We start from the raw sequence: 13,579 nt of genomic DNA on the forward strand, positions 1-13,579 counted from the left end.
TAGTTTGATTTTCTATATAGAAAAATATTCAATTAAATCGGACTATAAACGTTGAGATATATTTAGAGCATGCATAAGTTGTTCTTTTAAAAATCACATAGAATATCAATAAAAAAAATTATCTCCGTTTGGTATTTGGTTCGGTAAATAAATGATACCTGTTTTATAGACATCACTAACTCAGGGTTAATCAGAATACATTATCGACTTTATTTATGACTTAATCATGATTAATTAGTATGTTTGATGTAAAAATTAGGCATAGGTAAATTTTTACCCATTATTTGTGAGTCAAGCCTGGATTTTGACAAATATTTATGATTTTTTTATTTCACTATTTAAATTTTATCCCTGTTAAAGTTCATCTTTAAAATAGTTGGATGAATTTTTTCATACGAATTTCAACTTACCAATTTAACTGTAAACAAAGTTCAAATAGTAACTTGCATTTTTTTTTAACAGCTTATCTTTAGCTAGGTTGCCAAAGTTAATTATTAACTTTAGTCACTTTTTATTACGAAAACGTCATTTGAATGATTCTACCCTACGCTTTGGGCTCAAGGAAATATTTCTAGAGTTAGAACGATATGGTTCAAACTTCGAAAAAAATTACGGAGTTTCACTTTTATTAGTTCGTACTTCATGATTTTTTCATGGAATTTGAGCTCAATTTAATAAGTTCGAATTTCAAGATGTTTACCGAACTCTAATGATAGAATCTTGAACTTTCAATAGTATAAGTTTGATCTCTAATACCCCGTGGTAAAATTATTTCATATTTAGCTAATGATATTTTTGTTTAAATATTATTTCTGCCTAAAAAATAGATATTTCATAGTTACATTTCGAATGATGGCTACATATTAACAATTCTCCACAAAAAAAAAGAAAAAAAAAAGACCATTCGGGTTAATGTTTACAAAAAAAGAATAAATGGTCCAACTTTAACAATGTGATCCATAACGTCTTACGGGCCTTCACCTCTCTGATCCACAAGACCACAATTAGGGTTTTGGATGCACTGCCTCTACTATATAAAACTCAACAATACTCTCATCATTCTCAATATTGTGCTTCTAAACCTTGCCTCTTGTCCATTGAAAACTCAAAAGATACGCTGTTAAAGTGACTGCGCTTTACACAAAGTAAAGATTCTAAGCTCCGCTCTTTCGAATAATTGTTCGCATCGGATCTGAGGTTCTCTATTGCACTCCCTAAATAGGGTTCTTTTCACCTTTCCCTCATAGTTTTTGTACGCTATCAGTCATCGAGAAATACTTAGGCTTAGAGGGTAGTCCCCGTTTCTCACGTAAAAGCGATCAGAATTTGAACACGCCACGTTTTATAGGGAAGGATCGAACCATGGGAACAAATTCAATCCCTTCTCAACGTCTCGAGTTAACATTTTTTTTATTATTTAAAATTAAACTTGGAGAGCTTAAATTTTTTCCTCCCAATTCTGTAATTAAAAAGTTTAACTTGAGTTAACAAAATTTATTAAGAGTTTCCTTGTGAATATTTAACTTTTCTTAGTGCACAATTAGAAAATTTGAATAATCTTTTTTTTTTTTTTGTAATAAAACAATTGGAAAAAGCTAACCTATGAAAGTTAAATTAACTTTTATTTTGTAACAAAATTGCTATCCCAAGTTTTTCATGGTAAAAGTTTAACCTTTTCCCTAATTTTGTATAAATTTTTTTACTTGATTTAATTTTTTTAATTATGTTTAGCTGATGAATCTTTAACTGATTTATTACTCTCACAAATGGTACAGGAATTTATCTTTAAAAAGTAGCATAAGTTGGCAAAATGTCAACTTATCTATTTATAATACCAACACTTCTGTTGCAAGAATACATGGAAAAATAAAACCAAAAAGTTAAATCTAAATAAAAGAATTGTGTACGTTTTTGTAGTTCTAGAAATTGTCTTATTAATTGGAGAATAGAACCAAATTTTTTAAAGGTGAGGACGCAAGACGAGGCTTTATATGATACGGGATCGAGACGTTGGACGTAACTTATTTATTGCCTATTTTTTTTGCAATATCCAATGACTATTTGGTTTGTTCCTCTAATGTAATTGAATGCTGACTTTTGTAGTGTTGTTCTACTTTAAAAGAAGGATGTACAATTTCTTTTTCGTGCAAGGATCTGCAATGTTTTAATAGATAATTCCAAATCTTTGCTACAATGTATCAAAAATTTTAATGTCCCTTCTCGTTTTTGTTTGATTTTCTCACTGTCGTAGTGTCAAAATCTCGAATGACATATATTTGTTAACGAAGAAAAGCATGAGAAAAAAATCGAAAAACGTGAAACTGAAAATACCAACTTTATTTAGTTTGATTTTCTATATAGAAAAATATTCAATTAAATCGGACTATAAACGTTGAGATATATTTAGAGCATGCATAAGTTGTTCTTTTAAAAATCACATAGAATATCAATAAAAAAAATTATCTCCGTTTGGTATTTGGTTCAGCCAAATAAATAAATGATACCTGTTTTATAGACATCACTAACTCAGGGTTAATCAGAATACATTATCGACTTTATTTATGACTTAATCATGATTAATTAGTATGTTTGATGTAAAAATTAGGCATAGGTAAATTTTTACCCATTATTTGTGAGTCAAGCACGGATTTTGACAAATATTTATGATTTTTTTATTTCACTATTTAAATTTTATCCCTGTTAAAGTTCATCTTTAAAATAGTTGGATGAATTTTTTCATACGAATTTCAACTTACCAATTTAACTGTAAACAAAGTTCAAATAGTAACTTGCATTTTTTTTTAACAGCTTATCTTTAGCTAGGTTGCCAAAGTTAATTATTAACTTTAGTCACTTTTTATTACGAAAACGTCATTTGAATGATTCTACCCTACGCTTTGGGCTTCAGGGCTTAGGAAATATTTCTAGAGTTAGAACTGACATGGTTCAAACTTCAGAAAAAAATTACGGAGTTTCACTTTTATTAGTTCAGACTTCATGATTTTTTCATGGAATTTGAGCTCAATTTAATAAGTTCGAATTTCAAGATGTTTACTGAACTCTAATGATAGAATCTTGAACTTTCAATAGTATAAGTTTGATCTCTAATACCCCGTGGTAAAATTATTTCATATTTAGCTAATGATATTTTTGTTTAAATATTATTTCTGCCTAAAAAATAGATATTTCATAGTTACATTTCGAATGATGGCTACATATTAACAATTCTCCACAAAAAAAAAGAAAAAAAAAGACCATTCGGGTTAATGTTTACAAAAAAAGAATAAATGGTCCAACTTTAACAATGTGATCCATAACGTCTTACGGGCCTTCACCTCTCTGATCCACAAGACCACAATTAGGGTTTTGGATGCACTGCCTCTACTATATAAAACTCAACAATACTCTCATCATTCTCAATATTGTGCTTCTAAACCTTGCCTCTTGTCCATTGAAAACTCAAAATGAGCGGTTGTTTTGTATGATTTGTCAAATCAAATAAAAGAACCTGCTTCTTCTTAGTTACAGTGGAGTTCCAATAATCATCCCTTTCCACTTCACACATTACTTTGTCTATTATTTATTATTTGCACGTAGCCTCCCGGGCTCATCTGAGTTTATATATAAGTGAAGTTAGAAGCCCCAAAGCTCGTGCTAAACTTAATAGCCGCTAGTGTTGCAGTTTAGCCCTTTGTACCTTTTTACATGGCTAATTTGTGTCAAATCAACGGCAACATACCCTTTTCAAAAAAATCCTTTGAAATTCTGTATTTTTGTTAGAACAGTGCTTTTCTTTGTAAAAATTTAGTTTTTTTTTTCCTAGTGTTTTGGCGATGATTAAAACGGATTTATCCGCGCTTCTGAGAGAAATCTATGAAGCATAACACAAAATTGGTTGAATTTCTTTATATGAGCCAAATTCATTTTGTTAAATTACTGTTTAGTCCTTTGCTTCTTTTATTTTTTATTTTTGTTGTCTTTTGGCAGTGATGATATGAAATACAGCTTTAATGCCAGTTCTGCTTCTGATATTCTGTGATTGATAGAGCTGTTTATTTTACTGAGCCTTTTAATTGTATATAGTAATTTTTTTTAATTTATAGTTATATCTATGATGAGATCTGAAATTGCTGGATAGTATTTGAGGATTGTAGTCAGCCTACATTCATCATGAAATTAGTTAATTTCTCTGAGATTAATAAATTACTATTTTTTATATATACCATAATCTTTTTCTTAAAACCCCATTTTTATTTTTATTTTAGTAGCCAGTGATGATCCAATCCAACGGTGAGGTGTAGTGGAGCTAAGGTCCCTGCTTTGCAGGGGGAACCTCCTTGGTTACGCTACGTCATACATGATCACAACGGATTTTACTGAGGCTTTAATTTTTATTTTTTAAATTATAGCTTGGTTAATTTGCTAATTGTTGATAAAAAAATGAAATAATTTTAATGCATTTATAATTGAGTTTTAACTATACTCTTGCTCTAGAACATATAGTGGGGTTAGGGTCTGAAAAACTCATAAAGTTAGTGCTGTTTATCAGCTTCTTCTCTTGAATATCCAACGAGAAGGGGTTAAATCATAGCACTAAATGTTATGCTTTTAATGCAAAATTACATTGACTATATTAATATCTTTTGTATTTTCCAGTATAATCTTGTTTTATTGTTTTGTTGAAGGTACAATCCCAAATGATCTGTTTTGATTTTTCTTTATGGTTTTATTTAATTTTATAGGTTCTTGAATTGAGTTTTATCAATTTGTATATGCTCACCTTGCTTTAGTGTTGGTGAGTGTACCTGAAAACTCATAAATTGTGTGCGGTCCATCACCTCCTATCTTGCATATGTCACTAAGATTGGAGTTAAATATCAGCACTACATATTAAAATATTTAATCTATTTGGTCCCTATTTTTTCTATAAAGGCCTTGAATTCTAGGTTTCTTGTTTTGTTGATTTGATGTCGCTGCTGGGATGTCTAATATATACTTTAATGTTTCTGGAGGGATGATAATTAATTGAAATTTTTGCGAAGGTAGATTGTGAAATTAATAAAATCATTAATAAAATCTAAATAATCACTATCCCTTTGGATGGTGATTTTCAAAGGTTATGCAGGGTGTATCATTTGGATATATCCAAAGGTAAAGGTGTCAACCGGTTCCAACTTTGAATGGTTATGGAACCAAAATTAAGGAACCGTTACATTTCAAGTTAAAAAACGGAACCTTAACCGGTTCGGTTTACGATTTTAAACTGAACCGTCTCGGTTTGGAGTGTTTAAAATATGTTTTTTTTTTTTTTTTTATTATATATATATATTATAGTATTTATTTGTATATTGTAGGTATATTTACATATGTTATACAACTTTATAATTAAAGTTTATTTAATGTTCTTGAACTTTTTAACAGAATGAACTACGTCTAAATAGTGTTTTTCGTATACATATATATGTATAACTTACATATACTTATATATATGTATAACTTAATATATATAGTATATATACTTATATACTACATATATACTTATATATATGTATAACTTAATATATATACTATATATATGTATAACTTAATATATATACTAAATATATGTATAACTTAATATATATACATATATACTATATATACTTAATATATATACTAAATATGTGGATAACTTAATATATATACTATATATACTATATATATTATATATAGGTATAACTTAATATATATACTATATATACATATATACTATATATACTATATATATTAATATATATACTAAATATGTGTATAACTTAATATATATACTATATATATATTAAGTTATACATATATATATATAACTTACATATACTTATATATATGTATAACTTAATATATATATACTTATATACTATATATACTTATATATATGTATAACTTAATATATATACTATATATATGTATAACTTAATATATATACTAAATATATGTATAACTTAATATATATACATATATACTATATATACTTAATATATATACTAAATATGTGTATAACTATATATACTTAATATATATACTAAATATATGTATAACTTAATATATATACTATATATATATATTAAGTTATACATATATATGTATAACTTACATATACTTATATATATGTATAACTTAATATATATACTATATATACATATATACTATATATACTTACTTATATATATATATACTTATATATAGTATATACTATATATACTATATATGTTTAAGTATACTATATAACTTAATATACTTATAAGTATATATTCTTAGTATATTTTAGGTATATTCCTAACTTAATAAAAGTAAAAATATGAACACAAGTAAATAGAAGTAAGCTCAATGAGCCATATTTTTATTCATTCTTGGATAACATTTATTTGCAAGTTGTATTTTTTTTTAACTTGCAAATAATACATGAGTTGTACAAAAATAGTAGAATAATAAAATCACCAATTTTGAACCATTTCGTTAATTTCCCCACATCATATTCGGTCATGGAAATATCTTCAAAGTCTTCCATTTGGTCCGGTCCACTAGCTATCAAATCTTCAATTTCTTCCTCTTCGCCTTCCTCCGCTTCTGAGTTTTGGTTGCGTCGCTCCGATCTAATCCAATCTCGAATGCACACTAGTACTTGCAAGCTAAAGCCGGATAATGAATGTCTATGGTCTCCAATTTGCTGTCTTCCTTGGCTAAATGCGCTCTCCGAAGCCACGGTTGATACTTGAACCTTAAGGATATCTCGAGCCATTCTTGAAAGTCTTGGGATAGCTTGCCTTGTGCTTCTTCCACCATGCTAAGACGTCCACCTCATCCGATGGTTGATATCTACATTTGGGTGCATCAAATAAAAGTTATATTCATCAAAGTTTGCGGTTGAAGAAGAAGTTGGTGTGAATGTAAAACTTTTAAACCCGACAAGCCCTTTTTGCTACTTTGAGATATAGTAGGGCGTGGAGCAACGGTCTTTACGTTCTTCCAAACTAGAATAATGAGTAAAAAACTTTTCTAAACTCATCATCAATAGCGAGTTCGGCTTGAAAAAAGATGGTTGAGTTCAAAAACTTCAATTTCTAAAAATGTATAAATTTGACTAACCAAATTTTTAGTATAAAACGATTTTAAACAAGGATTTAAAAGGGAACCCAATATAAATAAAGTTGGGATGGGAAAAAAATACTTCTTAAATTTGATTATCATTTCAAAAATAGCCACTTGATAATCGGGTTTATGTTTATACTCTTGTAAAACTCTAGCTATTTCCGCTAAGTAGGCTAAAATTCCGGTTACCGTGGGATAAAATTGTCTAGAAAAGCAAGAGTTGCATTATTAAAATTTTCTAAGAGTTCAATACATTCTTTAACATCTTCCCAATGCATAAAATTTAACCAATCCGACTATCGGTATTATATTTGTTGTGAACTTGTTGTATGGGAATCCTATACTCATATGCTTGTTGTAGCATAATGTAAGTGTAGTTCCACCTAGTCTCAATTTCTATTTGAATTTTCCTAGGTCTAAGGATATTTTCCACACAAGCATTCTTAAAATCTCTAATTCTTCCCTATTAGCATTACAAAAAAAAACGCAATTTTGACATTTCTAACTTTTTGAAAAGGAATCATCAAAATGCTCAAGACCATCTTTAACAATTAAATTTAAAATGTGACAACTACATCTTACATGAAAAATATTTTTTAGAGGAGGGTTTATTTCTTTTTTTAAAAGACCAACGCCTTTGTATTATTAGAAGCATTATCTAAAGCAATACAAAGTGTTTTTCTATAAATGTTAAAAAATCTCATAATAGTAGACATTGAATCGGCTAAAAATTTTCCATCGTGACGACCTTTTCCTTCGTCATATAAAAAAGCTATAATTCTTTTTGCATAACCCGCTTGTCATCAACCCAATGACATGTAATAGCAAAAAAATCTAAATGGTTAATACTAAGACCCAAATCGGTAAGACAAACATTACAATTTAAAAATTAAATACGTGGCGCAAATAAAATCTATATTTTTTAAACAAATCTATAACATCGGCTCTACAAGTACTTCTAGAATACCCTCAAATAACGGATTATAACAACGTTGAATGTAAGTAACAAACCCCAAAGCAGGGAAAGGAAAATGGTAAACAATCATAAGCTACCATTTTAGCTATTTCTACGCGTTCTTTTTCTTGTCATACTTAAAATTTCTACCGGTTCGTGGGTCTATCGTCATTTGAATCCCCCCACATTTGAACCCGTTTGCTCTCCCCAAGCATCCATATGTTTGGTTCTCATATAATTTAGTGTACCCGTTCCACCATCCTTACCAGTTTCTTGCTTAAAACTAAATACTTGTCCACATATGTTACATGTAGCTGATTGGCTTTCCCTATTCTTAGTCATAAATTTCCAAATTTTAGCTGTTGGCTTACGAGTTCTAGGCGGTTTGTCTTGTGTATGTGATTGTGCAGGACATGTATCTCACTATGGGATTTTCGGGGGGTTGTGTTTCATCATCATCATTTAAGTCTTCATTAAAAGTGTCGGTAAAATGTTGTTGCATTGCCTCATGACCTAAAAAGTGATTATTTCCACCAACATCAATACCTACATTAGGTGTTTCTTCCACAAATGTTTCCTCATTAAAATCGCGCCTCTAACAATACGACTACTACTACCGCACCACGTCTTAATCTCTTTGACATTATTAAATAGAATTAATTTAAATCACAATCAAATAAATCACAAGAAAATAAATTACAACAAATTAAATTGCGTAAATTAAATTGCGTAAATTAAATTGCTAGAATTAAATTGCGAAAAATAAAGATAGAGTTGGAACGAAGGTACCAAATTGCCGGATTAATTTCCGGAAAGTCAAGGCGGCTAGAATTGCAAATCCACCAAAGCTACTTCGGATTGTTGCAAAATCACCAACTCCACCAACAATATTATAATTGCAAAATTAATAATTGAAAGTTGAAACTATAATAAGACTTTGTGGCTAGTTATTGCAAAATAATTATAATTGAGAGATTGAGATTTGAGAGAAAGATGAAGAAGAGTGAATTGGTGTGAATTAAAATGAAAATGAAGAAGGGTTTATATAGGGGTGGGGGATGGGTTAAAGTGTTAAAAAAAAAAAATTGGGGGCAAAAAATTAACAAAATGGCCGTTTGGCAACGGCCATTTTGTTGACCGTTGCCAACGGTCCATTAACCCGAACTTCAACGGCTCTTTGCTTTTTTTTTTTTTTTTTTTTTTTAATTTTCACCGGTTAAACCGGTTTAACGGAATCTTCTTTCTTCCGGTTTAACGGTTGCCCGGTTCCTAAAATATTGAACCGGACCGGTATACAATTAAACGGTTAGCGAATTTGTTAACCGGTTCTCTAGGTTCGGTTTAACGGTCCGATTCTATTAAAACCGTTAGCCCGAACGGTTGACACCTTTATCCAAAGGGAACAGACCTCTTTTAATTTGACATGTATAAGATCAAAAAAGTAAAATAGTTAAATGTAGAGTAATCATTTTACACACGTCAAACTTACATTTCAAGATTCCATGTAATCTAAAGAGACCTATAAACCACATTTTGAGCTAACTTTAATTGCCATACATTTATAACTTAATTATGATTAATTAATATATGGTTTAACCTTAACTTGTAACTTCTCAGATGATTTTTGTTTTTGTCTTTGCGATTGTGGCTATATATTTTTTGAAAGCCGTAGTATTTTTTGAACATACAGAAGCAAATAATAAGCTGCGTCCATAATAATGTAGTATAGAAAAAACAAATGGGAGGCAAATAATAAGCTGCGTCCATAATAGTGGGTTAACGAAGAAAATAGAGATATTACTAGTACAATATGACAAAAATACGGAGATGTTTCTCATTTTATATTTTACAAAAATTAAACTATAATCACGTTTTAAGAAAATTCTATCTTTTTATAATTATTCACATTATAAATCACAATTATTAAAAATAGTTAAAATAAATTAAAAGATATGGAAAATATTATAGTAAAAGTGTAAATTATTTAACTCTCAAATTCAAACACTACCACGTAAATTAAAATAGATGGAGTATGTATCATTTATTGCATCATTTTTATCTTTACGGAGGAGGAAGAGACTTTATTAAGAAGAAACTGGACTTTTGTCCTGAAAATGGCAGACCATTTGATCAAAATGGCGCAATAGCGATTTGCGAAACCTTTAAAAACTAAAAAAATAACATGATAAAAAAGAAAAACAACTTTATAGAAATACTAAATTATTAAATGCATAATTCATGATAACTTCTTAGTTCTTATCACTAAATTTATCAATATAAATATACTTAATTATTGGTGTTATATATTGCTCTTTTATATATTAGTTCCATCCCTAACTGTACCAAAAATAAAGCTAAAACAACGAGAAAAAAAATACTACACTAGATAAAAGGTAAATTTGCACTTGAAATCCTTAAAATATTGATAAATTTTACTTTTTGGCTACTGTGAGACTTTTAGCGATAAATTGTTTAGTTATTGATGTGTCATGTTTAATTCGCACAATTTTCTTTCATATTTTAGGGTGATATAATATAAAAACTAACCTTAGACATAAATTTCAAATTTTAAACTCAACAGTGATAGACTAGTTCAAACTTGTTTAGTTACACTTTGAATCTTGTGGTACCCCGCTCATATCATCTATAGATACAATGGTGTTTCATGCGTGAACTTGAATGCGTCGTCACGGGCCGACTCCTCCTAATGCGGCGAGCACACAAATAGCCCGTGCGGCGTCATCCCACCCGACTACAAGCCGGCCTTTTTTTTTATTCCGTGTTTCTTGGTACGACCGGTGCCCATGATGAAGCTTGCCTCGGAGGCTTTTTCTTCCCTTGTGTCGCCCGTTTGATGTCAAGGCTTTAGCTTTGTCTTGCTATCATGCTCTCGTGGCTCATTTCATATGCGAGTCTCGTCTATGCACACACCTTGGGTTGGGTGGGGACATTCTGTCCTCGCACGCACGGCGTCGCTCTAGCGCGCACAGTCCAATCCTCAAGCTTAACACTTGCCTCGTGCCTTGCCCGAGTAGGGAAACTTCCAATCCTTGGCTGTTGTCATGTACGGTCCTCTTTTATATACCCATGGTTGTCTCATGGCATTGGCAAACATAACCCTCGCAACATACTTCCATCCCTTGTAGTGCAGTGTCACCCCACGACTGCACGTCTAGGCCAATAGGCCCTTGCTTGCAAGGCTGAACCCAAGACAAGCTCACAAGTCAATACACGAGGCTTTTAAGTGTGGTGCCTCGAGTACTTAATCGGCATGGAGGTCTTTAACATCCATACGAATAGCCCGCAGGGCATAATCAATTCATACGTCAAGCCTCCGACACTAGTTGTGCGCCCAATGCTGGCCCGCAGGCGTGACACAATGCATAGAGTGGCCTAACTCGTATGGATACCTAGGACACTCCTTTGAGATACCTAAGCAGGCCCTTGAGGTCCTCCCTCAAGGCTGCTCGCTTAGTGTGACTGGTTGGCCGCACGCACGGGGAAGGTTGGCTGAGCTTTCAAGACCTCTGCCCCTTTTATATATGCTCTAAAGAAATAGACCCAAGTTCCTCCACTGGACATCCTTTTGCCAGAGAATCATAATGGGCCTTTCTCATTGATCTCTACTCCAAATGAGACGCCATCTGTTCCTAATTCTTCCTCTTGACTTCCTTCACACCCTCCATGAAGTTTCATCCCATTTCCACACTCATGGAACGAGTTATAGCCTTCGAAATCTTCAGCTAATTATAACAATGCCCCTACTTCTTGGCTAAGTCAAGCCCATAGGTAAACGCTCTACAAATGACGCCAAACTTAGTAAGAACATCCTAGGAAGGGTCCTCTCACCCAAAATCCCAAGATTCCAACCATAGCTCGGAAACGCAACATATCTAGATGGTTGTTGACTCCCGCATAGTCCTTTTGCCAGATGCTCCTTCTGAAGCCCATCGTCAGCCCACGTCGCCTGCACGGCTGACACTCACTTGGCCCGCTCGGGGTGCGCAGGGTTATGGACGACAAGGCACAATGATGGCAGCCCATAACAATATGCATGTACTTATGATTCTTGCACTTTAAATATGCTCCAGTAATATATTCATTTTTTCTTCGTTATATATCATTAGGGAGGCATTTTAGGATGTTACTCTTAACCCCTGTGATTCAATTTAAGCGATTTGATTCTCGATACAGAATTGATATGTAGGAAAATGAAGATTTATTACCTTAAACATGTTATAATACTTTTTGTTGTTGTTGTTGTTGTGGTTTTTGTTGTTATAAAAACTTGTAATCATATAAATATGACTATTTGCTCCGTGACGCATAATTTCTTTAATTGTAGATAAAATGAGAATTTCAAATTAAACTATTTTAAATATAAAAATATTAGTATTATTTATCTCTGAACACACTAATAACAAAAATACTGCATAAAATGAAACATAGGTTGTCTAAATAGGTTTGCATGCCTCAAACCTTAGGATCCGGTGGCCATGAGAATTATTCACCTTTTTCCGAATTGTTTTCTTCACTTTTTTCACTTTATGGTGTTTGATCATAAAAATTTCAAATTCAACTTGAAGTTGTATTTGAAATTTGAAAAACAACCAAAATCTTATTTTTTCTACTTTTTTCATTTTGGACCATTACTTTTGTTTTTCTATTTCAATTTTTACCCTAAAATTTTTTATGTTCGCTCAATTTACCCTAAAAGTTCATCCAACTTTTTTCACTGGTCAGAGGCAACTTATATTGTTTAGTTGCTCTCCACTCTAACAACATTCAGCATCAAGTGCTAAAAAGCCTCTAAAAAAAAAAGAAGCATGTGAGAATTTTGTAATATATTTAGAGATTTATATTTTCTTTGTACACCAGTAACCCTCCTAGTTGGCAATTGCAGCCTTTTAATGGAAAAAGACCATCAGTTTTGAGCACTACATAAGCTGATATCGAGTGTAGTTGCTATATTTTTCGCGCTGGTTATGTTTATTAATTGTTTTGGGTGATTTTGCTAGTTTTTAAAAATGAGAGTTATAAATCATGTTTCATATTTTTTAGAAAAAAATACATTTCAATAACTAAATATTATTTTAAAAAACTAAAGCCAAACACAACTCCAACTCCAACTTCAAAAATTTCAAAAAAGAGTGAATATTTTTTTGGTCTCTATGGCCAAACGCTACTTAGTAAGGATTATTCTGATAGTGGACTCGGCCTACTTTCTAATAGGGGTATACACGGCGAGAAGGCTCGGAAAATGTCTTGTTTTTGGTAGAATCAATCTAAAAGAAGGAGAAATCCACAGCCACAAGAAAAAAAAAATGTAATAGACATATAATTACTTCCTCAAATGTGGCACTTTTCGATTTTAGTGATTCAAACTTCTTAATTTTAATTGTAAATTTAGACATAGAATTTTTTAGTTTTTTAAAATAAAATTCGCATATTTTCAACTAATGAAAAAATGTTATAAGTTACAATAATTAATAATTCAAA

The 13,579-nt window shown here is 31.2% G+C and overlaps 1 long non-coding RNA gene and 6 other non-coding genes across 7 annotated transcripts; all 7 read left to right on the forward strand.

Annotated features, from left to right (window-relative positions):
• Positions 1 to 3,587: 3,587 nt before the first annotated feature.
• Positions 3,588 to 3,739, forward strand: LOC132038811 (small nucleolar RNA snoR134). Its single transcript, XR_009410286.1, has one exon. It is a non-coding gene; the product is annotated as a small nucleolar RNA snoR134 (small nucleolar RNA).
• An 89-nt stretch (positions 3,740 to 3,828) lies between these two features.
• Positions 3,829 to 3,917, forward strand: LOC132038803 (small nucleolar RNA U36a). Its single transcript, XR_009410278.1, has one exon. It is a non-coding gene; the product is annotated as a small nucleolar RNA U36a (small nucleolar RNA).
• A 44-nt stretch (positions 3,918 to 3,961) lies between these two features.
• LOC132037132 (uncharacterized) lies at positions 3,962 to 9,759 on the forward strand. Its single transcript, XR_009409780.1, has 3 exons — positions 3,962 to 5,049; positions 5,117 to 5,151; positions 9,480 to 9,759. It is a non-coding gene; the product is annotated as an uncharacterized LOC132037132 (long non-coding RNA).
• Positions 3,979 to 4,071, forward strand: LOC132038752 (small nucleolar RNA Z223). The gene has a single exon (XR_009410234.1). It is a non-coding gene; the product is annotated as a small nucleolar RNA Z223 (small nucleolar RNA).
• LOC132038756 (small nucleolar RNA Z278) lies at positions 4,268 to 4,383 on the forward strand. The gene has a single exon (XR_009410238.1). It is a non-coding gene; the product is annotated as a small nucleolar RNA Z278 (small nucleolar RNA).
• On the forward strand, positions 4,495 to 4,601 carry LOC132038783 (small nucleolar RNA snoR97). Its single transcript, XR_009410260.1, has one exon. It is a non-coding gene; the product is annotated as a small nucleolar RNA snoR97 (small nucleolar RNA).
• LOC132038784 (small nucleolar RNA snoR97) lies at positions 4,785 to 4,891 on the forward strand. The gene has a single exon (XR_009410261.1). It is a non-coding gene; the product is annotated as a small nucleolar RNA snoR97 (small nucleolar RNA).
• Positions 9,760 to 13,579: the final 3,820 nt, after the last annotated feature.

The sequence above is a fragment of the Lycium ferocissimum genome, chromosome 11 (genome assembly GCF_029784015.1).
Source record: "Lycium ferocissimum isolate CSIRO_LF1 chromosome 11, AGI_CSIRO_Lferr_CH_V1, whole genome shotgun sequence".
NCBI classification, from domain to species: domain Eukaryota; kingdom Viridiplantae; phylum Streptophyta; class Magnoliopsida; order Solanales; family Solanaceae; genus Lycium; species Lycium ferocissimum.